The sequence below is a fragment of the Festucalex cinctus genome, chromosome 18 (genome assembly GCF_051991245.1).
Source record: "Festucalex cinctus isolate MCC-2025b chromosome 18, RoL_Fcin_1.0, whole genome shotgun sequence".
Lineage (NCBI taxonomy): Eukaryota > Metazoa > Chordata > Actinopteri > Syngnathiformes > Syngnathidae > Festucalex > Festucalex cinctus.
In genome coordinates this window covers 18,441,046-18,454,922 of record NC_135428.1, presented here as the reverse complement: position 1 = coordinate 18,454,922, position 13,877 = coordinate 18,441,046, and the positions used below count along the sequence as shown (strand labels likewise).

The 13,877-nt window shown below is 38.3% G+C and overlaps 1 long non-coding RNA gene across 1 annotated transcript; it reads left to right on the top strand.

Moving 5' to 3' along the window:
• Nucleotides 1-1,819: 1,819 nt before the first annotated feature.
• LOC144005834 (uncharacterized) lies at nt 1,820-13,543 on the top strand. Its single transcript, XR_013279669.1, has 3 exons — nt 1,820-2,261; nt 2,352-2,479; nt 13,532-13,543. It is a non-coding gene; the product is annotated as an uncharacterized LOC144005834 (long non-coding RNA).
• Nucleotides 13,544-13,877: the final 334 nt, after the last annotated feature.

Here is a 13,877-nt window from a genome sequence, read left to right as displayed (position 1 = left end):
TGCAGCAGGGTTATTGTAGTTTTGGAATTTTCCATTTCAGTTAGTTTTGATTTCGTTTTGAGTTTTGTTTTTTAAATTTAGTTTTAATTAGTTTTCAGAGTGGTTCTGTTAGTTTTATTAGTTTTAGTTATTTAATAAATGCTTCGTTTTAGTTTAGTTTTAGTTTCAGTTTATTATTATTACTATTTTTTAATGTGTATTGTTTGTGCATAATATTAAAAAAACAAACAAACAAAAAAAAAACATCATGGGAGCGATGTCATCTGAAGGTGCTTTTCTATTGGCTGCAGCCAATGTCACTTCTGTGTGACACACTTTCAAACGCTCTTTCGATTAGGCTCCAGGTGGAGGAGTGTGGAGGAGTGGAACCGTCACTTGCCTTCCCTGCCGGTTGTCGTGGGTTCGCTCCTCCGCCTGGGAGACCCATGTGGCTTACATGCAGTGAGCTTGTGTGTGAATGAGTGATTTTAAAAAAACAAAACGTTCTTTTGATTAATATCAAAATAATTCTCTTTAAAATCATCCCCAAATGCTCATACATTAAATGAGACCAAAAACGAAGGACATTTTTGCCATAATTTTAGTTTTGTAAACAAAAAATGTAGTTTAAGTTCGTTTTCGTTTTTTAAAAAGCATTTTCGTTTTTATTTTATTTCGTTAACGAAATTGTTTTTTGAATTTTAGTTTTAGTTTTTTAGTTAATTTTAGTTAACTAAAATAACCTTGGTTCGCAGACAGTTTTTCTTGTTGCAAAAACTTTTTCTTGTTGCAAATTTGTTGCACAAAAACAGTCAAAATGTCTTTGTGAACAGAAATATGTCAGGATGAGTCTACTAGAAATGCAGGTATTTATTTGGGGATAATCAGTTAAATAAATTTACAGTATATGATGATGGCTGTATGGTGTCTCCATTTCAACGTGTTTGAATGTAATTGGTTCATTTTGAACAGAGCCAAACCCCAGTTATTAGAGGGGGTGCACACTTTTTAAATTAGGACAAACTTTAAATAACTTTACAATGTTATCTCAGATGTTTCTTTTTAATTTGCTTCTCTATAAGATTTCAGTTTTACAGGTTAATTGAGTTTTGCATTATATGGGTCACAATATTGGTGAAAAAATGTTTTCAAATGATTTATCTTTGTCTAATTTGTTTTTATTCCACAAACACCTGGCAACTGAACAGGGGTGTGTAGAGTTTTTATTTCCAATGAATAGTTACTGGAAGATTGGCACTTTTGACACCTTAATGTACTGTCGCTGTATTGTACAGTATTATTATTGTTTGTGTGTGCGCGCATGTCCGCATGTGTCATTCGAAGGGCCAGTGGATGAAAGTTCTGAGTCAGAACTCCAGCCGGATCTGCAGTAAAGCAGGTTAAGACAGAGAAGCTTGACTAAGGGGATTTTAGGGTGAAGCACATCACAGATGTCTTATCCCTCTACTTTAACCCTTGTTGGTCTGTCTGCAATGGCAGAAAGCATGTGTGGATTATTTATTTATTTATTTATTTATTTATTTATTTATTTAATTTATTGTGTAAAACTAATTCAAAGTTACGTTTATTATTGTCCTTTTTGACGAATGCCATTCATTTAACTTGTTGAATAGTCGAATACAGATATAAATAGGTCTATTGAATATTAAACTGAAACATAAAAGAATCAAATTCGTGTGTTTGGAAATATATTATTACTATTATTATTATTAGACATATATATCATTATATTTAGTAATATTATGTTGACATCTTACCACACAAACTTGCCCGTATTTTTGGAACATGCATACATTTTTCCAAGTGCAGTTACAGTTAAACTGACTGTACACTAGAGGGCTCTCTTGCGCTTTGATTATGTTTAAACCAAGTTGACGTTGTCTGGTTGTGCATGTGTTGTAGGCGCTGACGAATTTCTGAATGTAATTACTTTTCTTTAGTTTATTGATGATTTTTTTTCGTCGTGACCTTTATTTATTTATTATTTAAATCTAACTTTCCCAACTGAAATCCAGTATTTTTTCATGTGCTGCTTGCTAATTGCACATGTGGGTTAATGCAAAGACAGGATACAGCTGGGTGCTTGTTTTTCTTCGTTAAGCTAAGGTTCCACTAGCTAACTGTGACGTCATTGTTAGCATTTTTGCTGCGCTGATGTCAAACTACATAAATTATGCAGCAAACTGCCAGGTTAGCGGCAGACACCTCACGTACTACGTGAACGAAACCAAAACTGTACTCGAAATGTGGCTTCATGAAAGGTAAGCCAAAACTATGGTGTGGCACCACGTTTTTTGTTTTTTAAACCTTGCCACAGACTGACTTTAGTCACATGTGCTTCTACTCAACAGGCAGGTGGAGAGCGTTTTCACGGCACGTCATCAGGCGCGTCCATTGGATGGAAGTAGCCATCTTGGCGATACTCCGTTGCCCACATTCCGAGTCCGCATCACAACAGAGAACTTTGTTGAGGACAATGGTGAACCTTTGTCCATCAGATGTTGATTTTGATTCAACTGTATTCTATATTCACTTTGGAAATAAAATACCATTAATCATTAATAGATGACAATTTTTTGTTTAGTAACTAAAACATATATATATATATATATATATATATATATATATATATATATATATATATATATATATATATATATATATATATATATATATATATATATATATATATAAACACACACACACACACACACCCACACACCCACACACACCCACACACGAAATGCTAAACGCATCAAGCTTGATTAGGGTGTTTCTGTATTAATAATAGCTACTATCCGGTCTATACCTAGTGAGCTGTTTTCAGTAAAGGCAATGAGAGAAGTTTGTTACAATTCAACAATCAGAATGAAAAGATAATACAACAGCGGTCTCTAGTGGTGAGAACATCCATTCATTATTTTGTTGCATATACTTGCCTGGACTGCAAATATGTAGCCTCAAGATATTTCTAAAAGATTAGCTTTTATAGTAATCATTGTTACTGTATGGTTATGGTAGAAAACATACAGAATGTCACTCAGCAGCACACACATTTATTCAAGAAAGCCATGCATCTCAACCGCATACAACAGTGTATATGAGAGTGTATTATAAATTATGCTATGGCATAACAAGCGTTTTTTCGACCTTTGGAAAAAATAAATACATACATAAATTAATTCAACATAATTTCAAACCACCAGTAAACCATCTGAAGTGCAAAACTTCACAGCAGTTCACTGAAATACTTATTAATTAATAATTAATTATTTACTTATTATTATTAATAATTATACTTAATTATTTAGAGGTTTCTTCCCTTTTTTTGATCCAGACTATGATACGTTGATGACTTGGTAATGTGTCTACCTCACCCATGCACACACCATTTGGTTGTAAGCTTCCAAACCTTTGTACAATTTAAGGTATTCTGCTGTGTACGGGCTCGGCGAGAAAATCAGGAAGTTAGTTCACAATGTCGGGGTATGTAATTGATGGCCAACTCATACGGATCTGTACCGCTGATAAGACGTATTTTTTTTCCAAATCGCAGGCTTTTTCCTGTTGCCAAGTCCGTCCCTATATGCCTTAGCATGTTTGGTGGGCTTTGCTGAGCTTTAGAAGTTGTTTTGACGCCAAACAATTCTCATTGTAATTCTCCATTTGCTTGCGTTAGCTTGTTTACGTCAATATCGCCAATATGGCCGCGCATCCAGGTTACTGCCGAGTTCGTGACATCAGTGAAAACGCTCTATACTAGGTCGTCTCCATCTGTTGAGTAGAAGAAACCTGTGGCTAAAGCAAAACTGTTTCAGGGTTTTTACTTTCTGGACCTGGATTCTCTAATCCTGAATAATATGATATGTCATTCGAGACAGAAAATGTTAAGTTGTTGTTACTGCTACTCTTGATTTTACAATAAGTTTTTATTGTTGTTTTGTCTGTTTGAGAAATAATCTTGCTCCCCAAAGAAAATTTAGAACTTGACATTGAAAGACCCTTGCTGAAATTCTGCTGTGAGTAAAAACTACTAACCAATGTACCAGTACCACTGTGGTGTGAGAATTGGTGAGTAATTCATGTCTTGTCAGTAGTGACAGACAGCTCTGCTCATCCTCATTCCAGTGTCTGGTGCCCATATTGACTCCCCTGCAAAGCATAATTCCATTAATCAGGCCAATTTCCCTGTGGGCAGTGGTTTATTTCCATCATGAAATGCCTGATGAAATCTTTAGACACTGTGTATTAGAGAACAATCCCGACAAATAGCTGATACTGTTAACCAGTCACAAGCTGCGCCGAGGCATCGCTCAGCTCTAATTTGAAAGGGAGTGAGGTGATAATGCGATGTGTCATCCTTTTGTGGGTGTGCATTAATGGCACCAGCCACGATGGCAATTGATGGCAAATCAACTTCTTTCAGCAAGAAGAGAACAGAGTAGGAAGGGGGCACTTGCATTGGAGGAGAGCGAAAGAGCATTGACTGGCAAACTGCAGAGCCACAGCACCCTTTAATCCATTACTTCTCCTAATGGGGAAGGTTTAATGCATCCGAGCCGCCGATGGCATGGACATTTCACTCACTCTGTGTCTTTCAAACTCAGTTCTCTCTAAATATGACAATTATAGGCTTCATGCCTCCTCTCTTTGTATTCACTTTTGTTTTTGGATGTTTACGAAATGTGTGTGAAAAGACACAAAAGATAAAAACACTTAAATTGTCATAAATATTACATGATCTTCCCATTTTAAAAGCTATAAGACAGATCTGTCAAACGCTCAATGGCAAATTGAATAAATGTATTGTTTAAGAAATACAAATCCAGTATTCAAGTAAATAGAAAAGGGAGCAATGAAATACAAGTAGACAGATGATAGCAAGGTTGCTGTCAGATGACCACCAATCAGTGAATCCCAGCCACATTGCACTGTGCAGACGATGAAGGGCAAAAATTGAGCTATGGGGATGGTGCTGGCAGGGATCATGGATCGGACTGAATATCTCAAAATTAGGGATGTCACTATCAATTATTGTTATCATTATTATTTTATTATTATTATTTTTATTAATATAGTTAAGAACCTAGTTGCTGCCAGTGGGATCGAGCACGCCACATCAAATGACATCCTACACTCACCAACTCCTCCAGATTTACTTCTAATGGGCACTAAGCATTAATACTTGGTGTCACTGCATGCTTGTTAGTCAGAAGAAAAAAAAGAAAAAAAATCACTTATTCTATTGATTGTTTCATTGAATAATTAGGAAAACGTATTTTACATTCAAGTGTATTATATTACAAAGTCTTTTTCCCTGTGATTTCTGTTGTTTAACCAATAATTATTGTTGCTTATCTGGTCCTGTGTCGTGATCTTAAAACAAAAAAACCTAAACATTTAGGCATTATCACATGAGAGGGATTGATGTTGTACTCACCAACGGCTTAAATGGATTCAGTTGCAGTTCGGTCATTGCTATTAATATCAGATGTCTGCAAACGTCTTATTTTGATTAAACAAAAGATAATCAGTCTACTTTCACGAAGGATGACAGAAATCACAGAATAATTAATGAGTTCGTGAAATCAGAGGAACAATCACTGAAGTTTTAGTCAATTATTTAAATAGTTATTGGTTTAGTTGATACTCAGTTAGTTGTTGATTAATCAATTAATTTCGACACATCTAGTCAAAGTACTTGAAAAGGTCATGATAACTTTGGCCAAATTTCACTGAATCGATGCCATTTCCGCCCCTGGGAAATAAATATAAAAGTGCAAAATAAATTAAATAAATTTTTAACATGCTCAAAGTTTCCTTGTGACGAGGAAGAGAGGGTGTTTGCGCCATTGTGGGATGCAACACAGCCAATAGTTATGCTGCTGCCAGGGGGATGCGTTAGTAACATTTTTAAGATGTTGATGATAATAATAATTAATTCAATGACTTGATCTCTGTAATGATTCAGCGGAATTGTGCCACGCTGTTGGCATATTTAAGAATGAAATCCTATGACATCCACTGCATGCCCTTAGAGCTCAAAATCTGTCTGGCTGCAACACAATCAAATCCACCAAAATCGCGTTGCACCACCTGTGCCACAACTTAGACCTGCTTTTAGCTGGTCTAAATTCTATTCTACTTTCTGTCACGAAATTGTCAGGTGTGCCGGGGGCGTGTAATAAAAAGAAAAAAAAAACGGCCTTGGTCCGTCAGAACGCCCGGCGCAACGTGTCTGCCAAATTCTCCCACACGGTGAACTAAACTTCTCCCGGTGGCACGAAAATGAAGAGCTTATGCCGAGCACGTGTGCCTGTCGGTGAAAATAGGACCCTAAGTCTCTTAAGTTCATCCAGCGAGGTTGGCGTGTCGGAGGGAACCATACCAAATTTGTTATGTGCACCCCTGGACATAAACTATCGCAGAGGACAACTGAAAGTAAACAAGCAAACTAAATGTACTGGACTAATAAGACAATGAATTTGAGTGAACAGGGACCTGTTCCTGCGTCAAACTATCTATCACTCAACATGGCAAAAAAAAACAAAAAACAAAAACACAAATGTTCTATATTTTCAAGATGCATTTATACTCACACAACAATTGTGATTAAGATTCATTTTCCCTCCCACTTCAACTAAGCTTCATCTGTTGGAACTGCTAATTGCGTACCATGGACGTGTCTGTAAATTACAATCTAGTGATAATCTTAATAAAAGCTAATTAAGGAGTTTAAAGTGTCAATTTCCGTTTAAAAAAAATAAGATGGGCTGCAAAATTTATCTATACAGACTAGGGGTGCAACGGTTTCGGATTCTGGTGTATGATTATAGCCTGAGGAAGGAAAAAAAAAAAAAAAAAAAAAAAACGTGTTTTTACGGTTATTCTTATTGACATTAAAAAAAAAAATCCACATCAGCATTCTTTGAAAATGTACCAATACAGTACTTAACGCAAAAATATTCATAAAAAGTGCTATAAAATCATAATTGCTCAATGTAAATTGGCATTTTTTTCAAGGAAGAGTTTAAATGAACCATTTCACAGAATAGCTGGTTAATTTTTCATAAGTCTTGTGTTCCTTTAAGCTGTTTTCTGAAGCTGAGCCATGATTGGCCGTTACGTGATCCCTGAGCAACTGTGATGTCATGTTTAGCCAACAGCATGTCTGAGATGGATAAAAATGGGTGGATTTTGCTGCTTAACTCATAATCTACAAACACAATATTAATCAGAATGCTGTTTTTAGATAAATGGGGGCCCATGCAATATATTTTTATGGAATAGAATTGTTGGGTTGACTTCCGCTTTTAACTGTGTACGTTTTTGCCTTAGCTTTGTTTCACACTGTTTTGTAATTTAAATCCCTGATTTTCCGCAATGAAATAAGGACGCATATCCTTGGCAATAAATGCCATGAGGGCCTTCGTAATTCACTTTGCCTTTTCCGATGAGGCTGGCAGCTTTGGAATTGCTTCTTTCATTGTTTTCTGGTCGTACAACTATCGTCTTCCCGACTCCTCTGTAGGGTATAATTGAGTACATGATTTCTTATGTTTGTTGTGTTACAAAGTGTTTTATTTTAGCGTGACAAAGCTTACATATAACATGGCTCTTGTCCAGTTTACTTCTGCTCTCGACAATGTAGAAGCCGAAGTGTTTCCAACGTCTGCTTTTAAATTTAAGCAGCTTTTTGGATCTCTCGCAAGGCCGCCACGGCAGTCATCCAAGTTTGTTTTCGTCTGGACATGCCGCATGTGTCTGTATGTGCGCTCCTCATAGTGTCCCGGAGATGATGGGTACAGTGATACATTATGTTGAATTTCCTGTCTTACCTTAATTAACTATTTTAATAATTGAAATGTGATTGTTTGTGGATCGATTCAGATTCGTCCACTTCTGAATCGTGATGCATCTAAGAATTCGAAATGTTTTCCATTCCTACCGTAAGTGTTGACAACCTTGAATTATGCAATAATGTTTTGAAAAGATGTTCTATTTCAGAGAACCAAGTCTGATGAATGTGTGTAGGTCAAAATTTTAAAGGGGAAGTGCACCGCTCAAAAAATTCTCGACAATAATGTTCTATGCAGCCCCACTAGTCTAAATAAGGTATTTTGGTTAATATTGTCTTAGTGGAATATGAGTTAAGCAGCAAAATCCAGCAATTTTTATCCGTATCAGAATGCGTCCATTTTGTCACTTGCTGTCGACTGAAGATGACATCACAGTTGCTCAGGTCTCAGATAACATCCAATCACAGCTCAGCTTCAGAAAACAAGCAAGCTCTGGTTAGTCGTTGCCTGAGCCCTGAGCAACTGTGATGCCATCTTCAGTTGACAGCAAGTGGCAAAATGCCCCCCGAGAACGACAAAAATAGCTGCATTTTATCGCATAACTCATATTCCACAAATGTAATATTAAGCAGAATGTCATGTTTAGACTAGTGAGGTCACATATATAATATGTAACATATTGCCAAGAAATGTTTAAGGTTGACTTCCTGTTTAAAGTAGGAATTGTCTGACCTCAAAATATATTTTTTACCCTGGTATTTTACCCTGGTACAAACTGAAAAGGAACATAAACAATTCAGAAATATTGGTTTGCCCTAGAAAGATGACATCTTCTTTCCCTTTGAGAAGCATCTTTAAAATAGCCAATTGTTTCTCCAATACAGGAAAATACTCAGCCAACAAAGCAATCTAAGAGTAATATACATATAGAATGTATATTCCATTAAACTATTGTTTTGATTGTTCCTTCGGCATTACAATGATACAGAAATGATGAATTATTAATAAAGTAAATATCAAAGCATGAAATGGCTGGGAAAACATCAACCTATGCTTCTGGGGATACATGTCATCATAAATCTGCCTAATGAGCTTTTTTATGGTGGAGGTTTTGAAATACATTGCTGTTAAAATTTGTATTGTGCACGAGAAAAAAGGAAGCGTGACATACACGGTTTTCACTGGGTAGTGACGATACATTTTATTATATAGTTTCTACCATGAGTGCAAATGAGAGCTGAAGTCCACATGCCAAAATCTGCGCAACGGCTAATAAATGTTGTGCCCACATCCTAAATGAAGGATGCTTCTGATTTGTGACTCATTTCACAGAGAATTGTGACAAACTAGAGAGCTCAATGATTGAACTTAATATTCGCTTTAGTACAGACATGTCCTTAACACCAAACATACTACACAACATACAGATCATTTCATCCTTTTGAATGTACACACCAACATCGTATTTCCCTATGAGAAACATCTATAAAATAGCCAATTGTTTCTCCATTACAGCAAAAAAAAAAAAAAAAAACTCAGCCAACAAAGCAATCTATGAGTAAGCCTATATATGTATATTCCATCAAACTGCTGCTTTGAGTGTTCCTTCAGAATCCTGACACAAATATACAAGCTTCGGAGGGGAAAATTGAAAGCAATATGCATGGGTCCTGCCCTTAATTTGTACATACATTCTTCTGCATTTACAAAGAACAGGTGGGGGTCCAAGGGTTGGGTTTTCACCACTTTGGCTGCTCACAACTGAGAAAGGCAACAGCTGCTCATTTCATGCTGCCTGCACCTTTGTTGACCCCATTTCTGTCTATGCGGTGGCTGAGACAGTAGAGAAATTAGCTGCATTACTGCTGCAGGTCTAGCTGTGATTCTGCCCAGATTCTGTCCATTATGGTGGCCCCTCTGTCTGATTAGGCCCAACACACTCCCTAACATGCCAAATCACTACTTCGCTTCTACATGAACCTTCACTCACCAATAAGACAGAACAGTAACTTCCAAGCAAATTACAAATACGGTTATTCAAAAGCAAACAAATTAAACAATTATTTTAATAATGGGTTTGTGATGACTGTTTTCATAAAGTAATATTCTAATTGTAGTAGCTATGACTCAGAGTAATGTTTTTCTTTTTTTTGCTAATTTGAACAAAAACATATCTTGAGTTCGTTCAGTCTACAAAATAACATTTTAATACTATGACTCACATGCCACGCTTATTTCTGTCATTTTTGCAAAATAAAAATGTTGCACCTAGCCTTGTGATTTGGGATCATCAATAATTATGTTTCTAGAGTTTTATCAAAATAATCGGGTATTCGGATAAAAATAAAAATATATACATTTTTGCTTGATAAAAGAAGACAAAAAAAACACAGAGGTGGGCACTTCCGTCTCTCCTCTTCCCTTTGTTGATTGATGCCCAAATTTTCGGCAAGTGCCTACATTTTCGGGGAATGCGTTATGACGCAAAGCCGACGCAAAGTCTCATGAAAATACATGGACTGAGCACCGACTGAAGCAAAATCTCATCCATCTTGTGGTCTTTTGGTGTGTGGTGTGTGTGTTTAATAAATATATACATTTATATTACTTGGATGTGTAATGTAGCCAGTCTGTTCTTGTAAAACTTTGGCCAAACTAAACATGCAAATCAAATATATGACTTCCATACCGGATCGGTCGTGGCCCGGGTTAACAACGCCCGCCATCGGTGCTGTTGACCTACAGGGTGCCGGTGGAAATTGGACTACTGTTGGTCAAAGAAGGAGAGGAGGAAGGTGTGTTTGTAGGAAGAAAGAGAAGAGGAACACCACGAGTCTAGGACTTAAAGTAGGGATGTTTAATGTTGGAAGTATGACAGGAAAAGGTAGAGAGCTGGTTGACATGATGCAGAGGAGGAAGGTGGACTTATTGTGTGTTCAGGAGACTAGGTGGAAAAGGAGCAAAGCTAGAAGTTTAGGAGCTGGTTTCAAACTGTTCTATCATGGTTTAAATAGGAAGACAAATGGAGTAGGAGTTATTGTGAGGAAGGAGTTTGTTAAGAATGTTCTCGAGGTAAAAAGAGTGTCAGATAGGGTGATGAGCCTGAAGCTAGGAATCGAAGGTGTGATGATCAATGTTGTTAGTGGGTATGCGCCATAGGTAGGATGTAAGCTGGAGGAGAAGGAGAACTTTTGGTTGGAACTTGATGAAATGATGCAGAGCATCCCTAGAAGTGAGAGAGTTGTCATTGGTTCAGACTTCAATGGACATGTTGGTGCAGGAAAGAGGAAATGAGGAGGTGGTGGGCAGGTTTGGTATCCAGGAGAGGAACGCAGAAGGACAGCTGGTGGTTGATTTTGCAAAAAGGATGGAAATGGCTGTCGTGAATACTTTCTTCCAAAAGAGGCAGGAACATAGGGTGACCTACAAGAGTGGAGGTAGAAGTACACAGGTAGACTACATCTTGTGTAGACGGTGTAATCTGAAGGAGATCAGCGACGTCGTGGTAGGTTAGAGTGTAGCCAGACAGCATAGGATGGTTGTGTGTAGGATGACTCTGGTGGTGAGGAAGACAAAGAGGGCAAGGGCAGAACAGAGAATGAAATGGTGGAAGCTGAAAAAGGAAGTGACTTTTAGGAAGGTGTTGAGAAAGGCTCTGGGTGGTCAGGATGTGCTCCCAGATGACTGGACAGCTGCAGCAAATGTGATCAGGGAGACAGGTAGGATAGTCCTTGGTGTGTCATCTGGAAGGAAAGGAGATAAGGAGACTTAGTGGTGGAATGAGGAGGTGCAGAAGAGAAAGAGGTTAGCTAAGAAGAAGTGGGACACTGAGAGGACTGAAGAAAGTAGAAAGGAGTACAGGGAAATACGGCGTAAGTTGAAAGTAGAAGTGGCAAAGGCCAAACAAGGGGCTTACGATGACTTGTATGCTAGGTTGGACATTAAGGAGGGAAAGACTGATCTATACAGGTTGGCATGGCAAAGAGACAGAGATGGGAAGGACGTGCAGCAGGTTAGGGTAATAAAGGATAGGGATGGGAATGAGGAAAATGAGAGAGAACAAAGAGTAGAAGGGGTGACTGTTGTGGACCAGGAAGTATAGATTAGTAAGGATGACGTGAGAAGGGCATTGAAGAGGATGAAGAGTGGAAAGGCACTCGGTCCTAATGATATACCTGTGGAGGTATGGAAGTGCCTAGGAGAGGTAGCAGTAGAATTTCTGACTGGGTTGTTCAACAGGATCTTAGATAGTGAGAAAATGCCTGAGGAATGGATGAGAATGCCAATTTTTAAGAACAAGGGAGACGTGCAGAATTGTGGCAGCTACAGAGGAATAAGGCTGATGAGCCACACAATGAAGCTATGGGAAAGAGTAGTTTAAGCTAGACTGAGGGCAGAGGTGAACATTTGTGAGCAGCAGTATGGTTTCATGCCAAAAAAAAAAAAAAAATTACGACCGATGCAGTATTTGCTTTGAGGATGTTGATTGAGAAGTACAGAGAAGGTCAGAAGGAGCTGCATTGTGTCTTTGTTGACCTGGAGAAAGCTTATGACAGGGTACCCAGAGAGGAACTGTGGTTTTGTTTGAGGAAGTCTGGAGTGGAGGAGAAGTATGTTCAAGTGGTGCAGGACATGTATGAGGACTGTAAGACAGTGGTGAGGTGTGCTGTAGATGTGATGGAGGAGTTCAAGGTGAAGGTGGGACTACATCAAGGATCAGCTCTGAGCCCCTTCTTGTTCGCAATGGTAATGAACAGGATGACAGACAAGGTTAGACAGGAATCCCCATGGACTATGATGTTTGCAGATGACATAGTGATCTGTAGTGAGAGCAGGGAACAGGTGGAAGAGAAGCTAGAGGCGTGGAGCTTTTCCCTCGAAAGGAGGGGAATGAAGGTTAGCCGTAGCAAGACGGAGTATCTGTGTGTGGATGAGAGGGACCCAAGTGGAAGAGTGAGGTTACAGGGAGAAGAGACCGAGAAGGTGGAGGAGTTTCAGTATTTAGGGTCAACAGTGGCAAAGGAGAGCAATGGAGAGTGTGGAAAAGAAGTGAAGAAGCGTGTGCAGGCATGCTGGAACGGGTGGAGAAGAGTGTCAGGAATAATGTGTGATAGAAGAGTTTCAGCTCAAATGAAAGAAAAGGTTTATAAAACTGGTGAGACCAGCAATGTTGTTTGGTCTGGAGACAGTGCCACTGAGGAAAAGACAGGAGACAGAGCTGGAGGTGGCAGAGATGAAGATGCTGAGGTTCTTTTTGGGAGTGACTAGGATGGATAGGATCAGGAATGAGTACATCAGAGGGACATCACATGTTATAGGCTTTGGAGATAAAGTCAGAAAGGTCAGACTGAGATGGTTTGGACATGTCCAGAGGAGAGATAGTGAGTATATTGGCGGAAGGATGCTGAGTTTCCAAATGCCAGGCAGAAGATCGAGAGGAAGACCAAAGAGGAGGTTTATGGATGTAGTTAAAGAGGACATAAAGGTAGTTGGTGTGAGAGCAGAGGATGCAGAGGACAGGGTTAGATGGAGGCAACTGATTCGCCGTGGCGACCGCTGAAGGGAAAAGCTGAAAGAAGAAGATATTACTTGGTTGTGTGTATAAGTAAGAACAAATGATGAATATGTCCCATGGGATGAACAAACTTGAGGGTATTTCTAGAAATTGTATTAATGTCACTATGCGTGTATTATATGCATTAGATTATAGTTTATCAACTTCTTCTGTAAAGATTCCATGGAAGGAGAGGCAGTTGAAATAAAAACAAAAGGAACTGGATGCTGCGAAAAGTAGTCAATCACATCAGTTGGATGGAAAATATCACAAATGGTAAGAATAACATAAAATACATTGAACTACAAGCACAAATTCAGTTTTTTAGTTCTGTTAAATATTTAACCACGTGTAGCTGGTTTGTTATTGATTAGGTGCAAGGGTTGTAAAATAAATAAATACAAAAGCAAACTGTGCCTTGTTTCCAGATGGAGAGCAAGTGGAAAATAATAGATCAGTCTCCAAACTGTCAGCAGCAACGGATTATTCAGTGAGCCACTTTCAATGCATACTTGTTGCATTGC